The following is a 14,115-nucleotide window of genomic DNA, read 5'->3' as shown; positions in this document are numbered from 1 at the left end:
AAAAGAGGGAGTGACTGTGTTGTTGACTGGTTGGTAAGGTTATTCAATGTATGTATGACTCATGGTGAGGTGCCTGAAGACTGGCGGAATGCTTGCATAGTGCCATTGTACAAAGGCAAAGGGAATAAAGGTGAGTGCTCAAATTGCAAAGGTATAAGTTTGTTGAGTATTCCTGGAAAATTATATGGGAGGGTATTGACTGAGAGGGTGAAGGCATGTACAGAGCATCAGATTGGGGAAGAGCAGTGTGGCTTCAGAAGTGGTAGAGGATGTGTGGATCAGGTGTTTGCTTTGAAGAATGTATGTGAGAAATACTTAGAAATGCAAATGGATTTGTATGTAGCATTTATGGATCTGGAAAAAGCAAATGATAGAGTTGATAGAGATGCTCTGTGGAAGGTATTAAGAATATATGGTGTGGGAGGCAAGTTGTTAGAAGCATTGAAAAGTTTTTTTTAACGAGGATGTAAGGCATGTGTACGAGTAGGAAGAAAGGAAAGTGATTGGTTCTCAGTGAATGTCAGTTTGCAGCAGGGGTGCGTGATGTCTCCATGGTTGTTTAATTTGTTTATGGATGGGGTTGTTAGGGAGGTGAATACAAGAGTTTTGGAGAGAGGGGCAAGTATGCAGTCTGTTGTGGATAAGAGGGCTTGGGAAGTGAGTCAGTTTTGTTCTCTGATGATACAGCGCTGGTGGCTGATTCGGGTGAGAAACTGCAGAAGCTGGTGACTGACTTTGCTAAAGCGTGTGAAAGAAGAAAGCTGAGAGTAAATGTGAATAAGAGCAAGGTTAATAGGTACAGTGGGGTTGAAGGACAAGTCAATTGGGAGGTAAGTCTGAATTGAGAAAAACTGGAGGAAGTGAAGTATTTTAGATATCTGGGAGTGGATCTGGCAGCAGATGGAACCATGGAAGCGGAAGTGAGTCATACAGGAAGGTGAGAGGTGTGCAAGGAATGGAGTGAATTGGAACGATGTGGTATACCGGGATCGACGTTCTGTCATTGGACTGAACCAGGGCAAGTGAATCGTCTGTGGGACCCGGATGTGGATAGGGAGCTGTGGTTTTGGTGCATTATACACGACAGCTAGAGACTGAAGCAGAGGGTAGCGATGCTGTTTCCTGTGGGACGGACTAGCTTTCATTCATTCATTATACTTTGTCGCTGTCTCCCGCGTTAGTGAGGTAGCGCAAGAAAACGGACGAAAGAATGGCCCAACTCACCCACATACACATGTATATACATACACGTCCACACACGCACATATATATACCTATACATCTCAACGTATACATATATATACACACTCAGACAAATACATATATACTCATGTACATAATTCATACTTGCTGCCCTTATTCATTCCGTCGCCACCCCGCCACACATGAAATGACAAACCTCTTCCCCCGCATGTGCGCGAAGTAGCACTAGGAAAAGACAACAAAGGCCACATTCGTTCACACTCAGTGTCTAGCTGTCATGTATAATGCACCGAAACCACAGCTCCCTCTCCACATCCAGGTCCCACAAAACTTTCCATGGTTTACCCCAGACGTTTCACATGCCCTGGTTCAATTCATTGACAGCACGTCGACCCCAGTATACCACATCGATCCAATTCACTCTATTCCTTGCACGCCTTTCATCTTCCTACATGTTCAGGCCCCGATCACTCAAAATCTTTTTCACTCCATCTTTCCACCTCCAATTTGGTCTCCCACTTCTCCTCGTTCCCTCCACCTCTGACACATATATCCTCTTTGTCAATCTTTCTTCACTCATTCTCATTTCGAAACACCCTCTTCTGCTTTCTCAACCACACTCTTTTTATTACCACACATCTCTCACACCCTTTCACTACTTACTCGATCAAACCACCTCACACCACATACTGTCCTCAAACATCTCATTTCCAGCACAATCACCCTCCTCCGCACAACTCTATCTATAGCCCACGTCTCGCAACCATATAACATTGTTGGAACCACTATTCCTTCAAACATACCCATTTTTGCTTTCCGAGATAACGTTCTCGCCTTCCACACATTTTTCAACGCTCCCAGAACCTTCATCCCCTCCCCGACCCTGTGACTCACTTCCTCTTATATGGTTCCACCCGCTGCTAAGTCCATTCCCAGATATCTAAAACACTTCACTTCCTCCATTTTTTTCCCATTAAAACTTACATTCCAGTTAACTTGTCCCTCAGACCTGCTAAACCTGATAACCCTTCTCTTATTCACATTTACTTTCAACTTTCTCCTTGCACACACTTTTCCAAACTCAGTCACTAACTTCTGCAGTTTCTCGCTTGAATCAGCAACCAGTGCGAACAACAACTGACTCACTTACTAGGCCCTTTCATCCCCAGCAGACTGCATACTCACCCTTCTCTCCAAAACTCTTGCATTTACCTCCCTGACCACCCCATACATAAACAAATCAAACAACCATGGAGACATCACGCACCCTTGCCGCAAACCTACCTTCACTGTGAACCAGTTACTCTCCTTTCTTCCTGCCTGCACACATGCTCTACATTCTCGATAAAAAAAATTTCACTGCTGCTCCCAGCTTACCTTCCAAACCATATACTCTTAAGATCTTCCACAAAGCATCTCTATCAACCCCATCACCTGCCCTCTCCAGATATATAAATGCCACATGCAAATCCATTTGTTCTTCTAAATATTTTTCACACATTCTTCATAGCAAACACCCGATCCACACATCCTCTATCACTTCTGAAACAACACTGCTCTTCCCCAGTTTGATGCTCCGTACATGCCTTTACCCTCTCAGTCAATATCCTCTCATACAATTTCCCAGGAATACTCAGCAAACTTATGCCTCTGTTGTTTGAAGACTCACCTTTATCCCCTTTGCCTTTGTACAGTGGCGCTATGTATGGATTCCGCCAGTCTTCAGGCACTTTACTATGGTTATAAATACATTGAATATCCTTAGCAACCAATAATGATAATAATAATAATAATTAATAATAATAATAATAATAACAATAATAATAATAATAATGATAATAATAGCTTAGAGAGTGTATAATCTTCAACATAAATGTTGTATGAATGATAATAGCGTAGAGAGTGTATTACCTTCATAATGAATGTTGTATAATGATAATAAAAATAGTGTAGAGAGTGTATAACCTTCATAATGAATGTTGTATAACAATTAATATAGTGTAGAGAGTGTATAACCCTCATGATGAATATTGTATAATTATAATAGCGTAGAGAGTCTATTCCCTTCATAATGAATGTTGTATGATTATAATTATTATAGTGTAGAGAGTGTATAACCTTCATGATGAATATTGTATAATTATAATAGTGTAGAGTGTATAACCTTCATAATGAATGTTGTATAACAATTACTATAGTGTAGAAAGTGTATAACCTTCATGGTGAATATTGTATAATTATAATAGTGTAGAGAGTGTATAACCATCATGATGAATGTTGTATAATAATTATAGTGTAGAGAGTGTATAACCATCATGATAAATGTTGTATAACAAGTGTAGAGAGTGTATAACCATCATGATAAATGTTGTATAAAAAGTTTAGAGAGTGTATAACCATCATGATAAAGGTTGTATAACAAGTTTAGAGAGTGTATAACCTTCATGATGAATGTTGTATAACAAGTTTAGAGAGTGTATAACCTTCATGATGAATGTTGTATAACAAGTTTAGAGAGTGTATAACCTTCATGATGAATGTTGTATAATAGTGCGGTCTCCACTGTTGGGCTTCGTCCTTCCTCGAGCGTAACTAAGTCGTTAAAACTGTTGACTCGCAGTTCATTTGTCTATCGCGGCTAGGCTGGGCTAAGGTGTAGTCTACGTGTTTACGTGTGTGTGTGTGTGTGTGTGTTTGCCTAGTTGAACTGCACTGGGAGGGAGGTTTCTGCTCGTTGAGCCCAGTTTTCTTAAGTTTACCTATGTGTGATTACTGTTTGTCCTTACATTTTGTATGTTACGCGGAGAGAGTTTTAAACTCCGTGTTGCCCCGTCTCTTAACCTTGTATATATGTACAGTGCCTTTACTTACATATGTGTATATATACACACATACATAGTCAACTTAAGCCAGGTACCTATTACCAACCAGCCCCAAAGAAAGGATGAACACCTGGGTTGGGTGTAGGCTGACTGTCGCGCCCCGGAATCGAACCCATGTGGATCCAACCACGGGCGGGCCTGTGATTACTTATTGTCAGTGCTAATAGTGCATTTTGTATGATTACTTTTAGCGATTACAATTACTGTGCTACGGGTACACAGTATAACATTGTATATATGTACCGTGTCTTTGACATTGTGTTTATATACATACATGCAACAACCTGAGCCTGTGTACATTCGTTATATTTTTTCTAATGACGTCAAATATGACAGACATAATACTTCCTTGTGCCGCGTCAGGCGGACTTGTGGAGCATCATGCCCTTAAGAACTGTTTCATTATCAGATTATAGGTTTTTATAGTAAATCAAACGTTATATGAGGGTCTTTTTTTTATTTGCTACATATAATTTGTACTTATGCATGAAACTGCCAGTAAATTTCTTAAATACACCAATTGATCTGATCATGCCAGAGGGACCTTGATCCAGGCCCTAGCAACGTATGAATAACAAATAGAAACCGTATAAATCAACACTTCACGAGCCTTTCTTCTTCAGGACAGTAACTGGGTTAATATGCGCATCAACATTCATTATTTATCTTTTAACTTATTCTCATTGGAGATCAGGTACAATAATCACAACATGTAGTACTGCTGCACCACTTGCTGGAACCAACTTCTAAGTGTTCTAACCAGAAAAAAAGCTAATTCTCTAGTAACAAAATAAAGGTGATAGAATTCACGCAATGGAAGAACATTGATTCAGGTAAGTGTAAAGGTAACTACTGTCATTTCACCTACAAACACAGTTCATTTCTTATCTGCAACATCTTGAGTGTTCACAAGACACACACTTAGTGCAAACGTGAATTTATAAGATTGTTCCAATACACAAGGAGGTCCCTGCAGGCGTCGCGAGAGCCTATTACGCCACTGCCACGCCCAGCCGCCTGATCACAGACGTCAATATTTCCTTGTTTTCAAATAACTGCTTAAATAGTTCAAGTTTATTTTTCAATGTTGCGTTCACCTTCTTAAGTTGATCACGTTCTTGTATTAACCTAAAACATTCAGTCTCAAACGGCAGTGGCGCAAGTTGTGCCACAACAGCTGGAGAAGCTCGGAGACCCTGGGGCTGGGGTTGTTGTTGCAACGGTGCAGACTGCATCCCAACCGCTGGGGAAGCAGGGGTACCCTGCCCCTCCTGGGGTGGTTGTCGCAGTCGTGAAGACTGTGTCACATCAGCTGAAATGACGTGAAATGTTTGGACAGGGATCAGCATTATGTTCCTGGAGTATACTACCGAGCCATTTACTGATTTGTTGACATTTGGTGGAGATGCAGCAGCAACTCTGGCCTTCTTCTGGGTAGGGAAGTGTGTGGCCAGCCTAGCCTGGTCACCATCAGGTCGCTGCCTCTTGATGTTGGCTTGCGTTGCGTTTCTTCCATTTTCTGTTGATGTTCTCTTCTTCGTTGAGACCGTCTGTGAAGTACCTACAGCAGCAGGCGCCGCTAGTGATATGTTACCCCCTACCTCGTTTTTTACGATGGTAGAGAATGGCTCCGGAGTATGAGTCGGTCTGCTGGCGTTGTGTAGAGTACGAGGGACTGGTACAGCGCCTGCTAGAGAGGAACCTCTAGAGAGATCACAGATAATCGACTGAGCCGCCTTGTTGGAACCACTACCAGGAACATGTACGTAGGACCGATGCGTCACTGATGGCAGAGCTAACACTCCCATGATGAAGACCTGTACTCCTGACCTGGCCAGACCTTGAGGAGCACCTGCTCTTGACTGTGTCCTTGTACAATCCCGAGTCTGTTGTTGATAACAATCTAAGGTTCTGCACCAACAAGGAGGGGATGGGGGGTTCTACTCCTGTTCGCATAGAGAACCTCTGGTCCCGCTTGGTACAGCCTGCGAAAGGTAGAAATAAATATGTTAGTCAGGAAGTCAGTGGGACTTATGAAAAGGAAACTACATTGCTAGATTATTTATATTAATAATTGATACTGATATTTTTTCTGCTAGACTATTAGTACTGATAATTGATATTGATATTTTTTCCGAGTGTGAACGAATGTAGTCTTTTCCCTCGCTGGGTGTGTGTGTGTGTGTGTGTGGGGGGGGGGGGGGGTGTTATTTAATGTGTGGCGGGGTGGCGACGGAATTGGATGTAACTTTCAGAAAAAAAAAAAGAGATGTTATAGTTCAATAAGAATGGTAGCGTGAAAGCTGAAACTGATAGTCGAGTCTTGCCAGGAAGGTCTGGTAAATGGGATAAATGTCAGTGTGATACGTTAAGTCTTCCTATTAAAAGTGTGATGTACGGATGCGGAACCCAATTTGGTAATGATCAGACTGGGTAACAGAAAAGACTAGTGGAGATGCACAACTTTCGTGGTACAGTTGGAGTTATGAGGATCTGCAAAGGCAGGAAAATATAAAGAAATCATTAGAAAGGTATCAGTGTACGGGGATGTAATTGTTCTGGAACCGCCGTATGATCAGGTACAGTGCATGGCACAGGACAGGTGGGTAGGAATTCTCTCTCTCATTTTATATATATATATATATATATATATATATATATATATATATATGGAGTGAGAGAGAAGATTAGGGTTTGAGATGAAGTTGTCAGAGGAATTATTTGAGATCAGGTGCAAAAGGAAGAAATGGTGTTATGACTAGAGACTTTGGTCATGATGAATCAATGCAGTTATGGAGTAGAAGTTCTTGATAGACACCACGGAGACAGTAAACGATCTAATACTAAAGTTCAGAAATACCCAAGTACAGAGTTCATCACTTGCACGGGTAAATATCATCACACATTTGAACACACCTGCAGAACTTCACAATTTTTAGTAGCACCTACCAGAGAGATTCTCGGGTGTAATGGTAACTGTCGAGTCAGTAGCTTTTACCAGCTGTATGAAGTAGTCTACTTGTTAGGACCAGGTCCTGCCTCAGTATGAAACTCTCCTCCCAGTGCGGCGGATACTTATGACGCGACACGGCTACAAACGTTTATCTTTCCTGTGTACGTATTGTACGTTTCTGGCCGCGTAAACCGCTTTTTTATCAACTTATCTGCTTACGCTGTAAGTATTTGAGATATGAATGATTCAGAAACGAATTTCTGACATAATTGCTTTAAAAGTAAAACTTGCGGTATAAATTTAGTGCTTTATATTTCTTGTTTATCAGTGTACTGATTTTGTGGCTTGCACAGATGAAGCTTTTAATAAATCTGAGCGAAGATTTGATAAGCACAGAAATAATACGTATGGCTTCGCTCACTATATTGTAGGGATTAGATGGTATGGAGCCACCAACATACCCGCCTGGGAATCTGGGAGGGTTGCTGTCGGCTGGACAGTGGACGTCAAATGTCACTCCTTTAACCTATGTAGTTTTTTCAGCCTTACCCACACGTGGGCTGGTGTCTTTCAGTCCACAAACATACAATCTCTTCTCGTATACAACTGAGAGACCCTAATTACAACCTTCCTGCTGTAACTGTCAGGCGTTACGCCTGCCTTTTGGCAAATATCTCGCCGTAAGTACTCGTAAGGAGGTAAGAAAGTAACTACTCTGAGAGTTGAATGCATTCACTAGTTCAAATATATCACAAACCTCGTCAGCTTGCCAGCGCTTGATATCTATCAGTCACTTGTGTAGTACTACAGACGATGCTTACGTCATTATGTCATCAGCATGGAGCTGAAAATGTAATTTTCATCCTTTCCACTTCCCTGACGTGTCCTTGTCTTAATCATGGAGTTCTTTTTGGGATGCATTGGTGGAATTAAAACGAATGACAATCGAGCATAGCGAAGAGAAATCTGGATGATCCCCATACTCAAACAAATCCCATAATGACATTATATCAGTCACCTTAGAAAAGAGATTAAAACAGTGGATTGATAAATGCGCCTAGAATCAACTAAGGCTTCACCTTTCTTGTCCAAAGCAGCTTATTCCGAGAACAGTCTGATAACATTGGTAGTAATGGATCATAAGCAAGCGTTTCACTTCGAGTGATGCAATATACACTTTCTTCTACAAGTTGCCTTTCGAAATAAAGCAGGATATCAAGCATGGACAACGAATGGCAGATTTATTCGCCTTTCTTCTGCCTTCACGCTACGACGTACGAAAGGACCCAGTGGCTTAGCGCCGCATGCAAACATGCAATACCTTTATTTCACTATATACCTAAAACAGGTGTTTGCTTTAGAGCATCAAACACATCTCCTTATATTCCTTATAACAAGTCACAGACAGCGCTTTATGCTCTCAACTCTCAAAACCCTCACCACAGGCTGCCACAGGTGTGTCTCACAGAGTCTCAGCAGGTCTCCACCTGCTGACAGTCTTGTTGATGTAGAATTTATTTTTGATAAATGAAAATTTCCTTCATATCCTTCGTCCACGACTGCAGGCAGCCGCATGTGTGATGCAGTCACTGGATCAAGCAATCTCAGCATCGAGTCGGAAATCAGCAACATTCTAGTGGATCCCTGCGGTGCGCTGGTGTTTGCTGTGGTTCCCCTTCTGGTCAACATTGTGTCGATGAGGCGTTGTACCGACAACCTGCTCTCTACAATCAGCACCAGAAATATTGTTCTTATCGTAAGACAATGAACATGTTCATCATCCACCGAGATTTACGAACGGACAGAAGACATCATCACCCCAGCCGGAGTCGCGGAAAGTCTTCAACCAGTCTCAAGCTCGACCGACTTGGTACTGAACTCGCAACCAAGTGACATCACACAGATATGATCTTTTAGTTTAGAAAGTTAAGTTAACCCTTATGCAGTAGTAGATCATTGTATAAATGACGAGTGTCACAGCTTAGTTGCCAAACTTAGCGGGATAACAGTAAAGGTTTTTCTAGACATTGGAGAAGAAACCAACTTGATTAAATTAGATTGTGTTAAAAGACTGCCAGATGGATCGGTACAATAATGTGGCAGAGGAACGTGTGATGAAACTGGAGTGTCTGGACATCCATTAAAGATATAGGGAAATGTATCATTAAAAGTAAGTCTTAAAACCATGTGCAAGAATATAAGGTGGAATGTAACGTGAATGGACAATACTTGTTCAGGGACGGGGGTTATCAATGCTAACCGTATAGCATATTATCAAGAACTTACTTGCCTACACATATTTGTTTAGTTCCCCCATCATAACCAGCGAGAAAACGAATCCGTCAGTCATTTGAATTCTAGCAAAACGTACGGGCAATTTTCCATACTGATATAAGTGTGTCTAGGGTTCCGAGACGGATAGGTTTTTATCATCCTGAGACACTGAATATGTTTCCTAGTCATGACATAATATCAAGTTCCCATAGTCTTACGAAACTACAGGTAAAGGTATACGAGATATCTCTCCTTCTGTCTATTAGAACCAAACTCAGTCAGGGTAAAAGTAATCTTTGTAAATATAACACTCCATGAGACAAGGGAAGGGACTCTCCTTCTACATGGTCAGTAGACTGACACAGGACCTTTCCTTGTCCAAGGGGACGTATTTGGTCGACTTTTCCATATTCCAAACACACACACACACACACACACACACACACACACACACACACACACACAACTATACCAGGCACCTAGTTCTAACCAGATCCGAGAGGACAAACGAATAGTGTAAATAATAATAATAATAATAGTAATGACAATAATAATAATATTGATAATAATAAATCATTGAGTTTAGGGAGCCATTCAGCCGAAAATACAGTTGTTATTACATGTCTGAGATGTCATAATAGTAACTAGTTAACTGATAATAAAAAAAACAAGATTTAAGTAGGGATGGATATTTCTACGCCTTGGATAAGCACATGAGTGAGGTACATAAATCAACATAGTCAAAGCGGCAGATAAACAGACAGTTTTAAAGAATAAATATGGTTTATACAGCATATATTTACTGATTGATCATTACATGCTGAGTTACAGCAAAAAAGTAGGTGACATACATTATACATTTAGTGGTGATAAGTGGATTGTATATGACGTTCACAGTTGTAGATAAAGAACTAATAACTCTCCACCTGAATGCGTGAGTGAGCACTGAGTGGTACATACAAGGCGAGCGTCGGGGTTGGCATTCCGGGTACAGGGTCTCCGTGACGATGGTTGAGTTAGCATTTGTTATCATTGCTGGTGTTGCCAGGGAGGGTGAGAGCCTCTTGGTAGGTGGGGTAAGGCGTGCCCGGGATGATTCGGTCTGCTCTTTTTCCTGCACTATCACCAGTTAGTCCCTCTGTGTGACCCTCATAGAGGAGAACCGGGCTGTGGCGGCGTTAAGTAAGAGTAGGCAGACTGATGGTACTACAGATATTGCTATGCTTCAAAGGTGTGAGATAAGGACCGTGCTGGGGTGTGTGTGTGTGAGTATGTGCGCGCGAATTGTTTTCATATAAGAGAATGGTTTATCTATTCAGACTTTGACAAAAAGTATAGAGCACACTCCTTGATTACATCAGCAACTATCTTAAAGTATAAGTTACGATTACTCTTAAGTAACTGAACAATACGACTTGTCAGCAATAATTGCATTTACTTGTCATTACAACAGTTCATCTAAATATGCTAAACGCTGCTCTCAGGAAGAGCGACAGTTTGTTGTTAATAAGTTACTTCAGTAATTTACATTAACAAACTATATTTGACCTGATTTGCTCGAGATTTGTAATAGTTTGGAATACTTATTTCGCAAACCAAACAATATCATTTTTGTTATGATGTACATGATATTCATATAAGTGTGTGTGTGTGACCGCTCGTCCACAGCCAAACAAACAAAGCACAATTCCGGTACGTACGTGACGTCTAGGTTCGAGCGTGTCAAAACGTTTTGCCCTCACGACACGTAGTAGTGACGGTGGCCTTGAAACCTACTAGCACCGTTCAGATTAACTTTCTTTTCTTGATTCAGAAGTAAGGTCATTGTTATGATGCCAGCCGTAGTGCAATATTGGCCAGTGCTTCCCACTTCCATATCATCCTTTCTTTGAAGTCTTTCAGTGATAAATCAACAAGTGCATACAAAAAGGTTTTATGCTCCACAGTTTTCATGAACAAACTATATTCATTGTGCATCAGTACTAAACAGAACTCTCACGAAAACTAATATTCATTCTTAACTGAGTATAATGACCCTCTTGCGTTTAGCACCGTTGGGAACGTCTGTTGGCCTAGCATCACGTTGCATCCGCGCCAAACGTATTGTGCCCCACAGCCCAGGATGACCAGTCTCGCTGAAACCACTATCAACGTTTTTAGTCTTTGGTTAACATACGTAAACATCATAGGCACAGATTTTTAACATTATATATATATATATATATATATATATATATATATATATATATATATATATATATATATATATATATATATGTATATATAAATATTTTTTTTTGTTTTTTTTTTTTGCTTTGTCGCTGTCTCCCGCGTTTGCGAGGTAGCGCAAGGAAACAGACGAAAGAAATGGCCCAACCCACCCCCATACACATGTATATACATACGTCCACACACGCAAATATACATACCTACACAGCTTTCCATGGTTTACCCCAGACGCTTCACATGCCCCGATTCAATCCACTGACAGCACGTCAACCCCGGTATACCACATCAATCCAATTCACTCTATTCCTTGCCCTCCTTTCACCCTCCTGCATGTTCAGGCCCCGATCACACAAAATCTTTTTCACTGCATCTTTCCACCTCCAATTTGGTCTCCCTATTCTCCTCGTTCCCTCCACCTCCGACACATATATCCTCTTGGTCAATCTTTCCTCACTCATTCTCTCCATGTGCCCAAACCATTTCAAAACACCCTCTTCTGCTCTCTCAACGACGCTCTTTTTATTTCCACACATCTCTCTTACCCTTACGTTACTTACTCGATCAAACCACCTCACACCACACATTGTCCTCAAACATCTCATTTCCAGCACATCCATCCTCCTGCGCACAACTCTATCCATAGCCCACGCCTCGCAACCATACAACATTGTTGGAACCACTATTCCTTCAAACATACCCATTTTTGCTTTCCGAGATAATGTTCTCGACTTCCACACATTCTTCAAGGCTCCCAGAATTTTCGCCCCCTCCCCCACCCTATGATCCACTTCCGCTTCCATGGTTCCATCCGCTGCCAGATCCACTCCCAGATATCTAAAACACTTCACTTCCTCCAGTTTTTCTCCATTCAAACTCACCTCCCAATTGACTTGACCCTCAACCCTACTGTACCTGATAACCTTGCTCTTATTCACATTTACTCTTAACTTTCTTCTTTCACACACTTTACCAAACTCAGTCACCAGCTTCTGCAGTTTCTCACATGAATCAGCCACCAGCGCTGTATCATCAGCGAACAACAACTGACTCACTTCCTAAGCTCTCTCATCCCCAACAGACTTCATACTTGCCCCTCTTTCCAAAACTCTTGCATTCACCTCATATATATATATATATATATATATATATATATATATATATATATATATATATATATATATATATATATACCTAGGGATAGGGGAGAAAGAATACTTCCCACGCATTCCTCACGTGTCGTAGAAGGCGACTAAAGGGGACGGGAGCTAGAAACCCTCCCCTCCTTGTATTTTAACTTTCTAAAAGGGGAAACAGAAGAAGGAGTCACGCGGGGAGTGCTCATCCTCCTCGAAGGCTCAGATTGGGGTGTCTAAATGTGTGTGGATGTAACCAAGATGAGAAAAAAGGAGTGATAGGTAGTATGTTTGAGGAAAGGAACCTGGATGTTTTGGCTCTGAGTGAAACGAGGCTCAAGGGTAAAGGGGAAGAGTGGTTTGGGAATGTCTTGGGAGTAAAGTCAGGGGTTAGTGAGAGGACAAGAGCAAGGGAAGGAGTAGCACTACTCCTGAAACAGGAGTGGTGGGAGTATGTGATAGAGTGTAAGAAAGTAAATTCTAGATTGATATGGGTAAAACTGAAAGCTGATGGAGAGAGATGGGTGATTATTGGTGCATATGCACCTGGGCATGAGAAGAAAGATCATGAGAGGCAAGTGTTTTGGGAGCAGCTGAATGAATGTGTTAGTGGTTTTGATGCACAAGACCGGGTTATAGTGATGGGTGATTTAAATGCAAAGGTGAGTAATGTGGCAGTTGAGGGAATAATTGGTATACATGGGGTGTTCAGTGTTGTAAATGGAAATGGTGAAGAGCTTGTAGATTTATGTGCTGAAAAAGGACTGGTGATTGGAAATACCTGGTTTAGAAAGAGAGATATACACAAGTATACGCATGTAAGTAGGAGAGATGGCCAGAGAGCGTTATTGGATTACGTGTTAATTGACAGGCGCGTGAAAGAGAGAGTTTGGGATGTTAATATACTTAGAGGTGCAACTGGAGGGATGTCTGATCATTATCTTGTGGAGGCGAAGGTGAAGATTTGTAGGAGTTTTCAGAAAAGAAGAGAGAATGTTGGGGTGAAGAGAGTGGTAAGAGTGAGTGAGCGTGGGAAGAAGACTTGTGTGAGGAAGTACCAGGAGAGATTGAATACAGAATGGAAGAAGGTGAGAACAAAGGAGGTAAGGGGAGTGGGGGAGGAATGGAATGTATTAAGGGAAGCAGTGGTGGCTAGCGCAAAAGATGCTTGTGGTATGAGAAGCGTGGGAGGTGAGTTGATTAGAAAGGGTAGTGAGTGGTGGGATGAAGAAGTAAGATTATTAGTGAAAGAGAAGAGAGAGGCATTTGGACGATTTTTGCAGGAAAAAAATGCAAATGAGTGGGAGATGTATAAAAGAAAGAGGCAGGAGGTCAAGAGAAAGGTGCAAGAGGTGAAAAAGAGGGCAAATGAGAGTTGGCGTGAGAGAGTATCATTAAATTTTAGGGAGAATAAAAAGATGTTTTGGAAGGAGGTAAATAA

General features: G+C 41.4%; 1 long non-coding RNA gene across 1 annotated transcript in view; it reads left to right on the top strand.

Annotated features, from left to right (window-relative positions):
- The window catches only part of LOC139756471 (uncharacterized), a 53,218-nt gene extending 43,890 nt beyond the window's left edge, over positions 1 to 9,328 (top strand). The window contains exon 2 of the long non-coding RNA XR_011714352.1: positions 8,604 to 9,328. This is a non-coding gene — a long non-coding RNA (uncharacterized lncRNA). The remainder of the gene's footprint in view (positions 1 to 8,603) is intronic.
- Positions 9,329 to 14,115: the final 4,787 nt, after the last annotated feature.

The sequence above is a fragment of the Panulirus ornatus genome, chromosome 22 (genome assembly GCF_036320965.1).
Source record: "Panulirus ornatus isolate Po-2019 chromosome 22, ASM3632096v1, whole genome shotgun sequence".
Taxonomy (NCBI): domain Eukaryota; kingdom Metazoa; phylum Arthropoda; class Malacostraca; order Decapoda; family Palinuridae; genus Panulirus; species Panulirus ornatus.
Note: the sequence above shows the minus strand (reverse complement) of the source record. Positions and strands in the feature narration are given on the sequence as shown.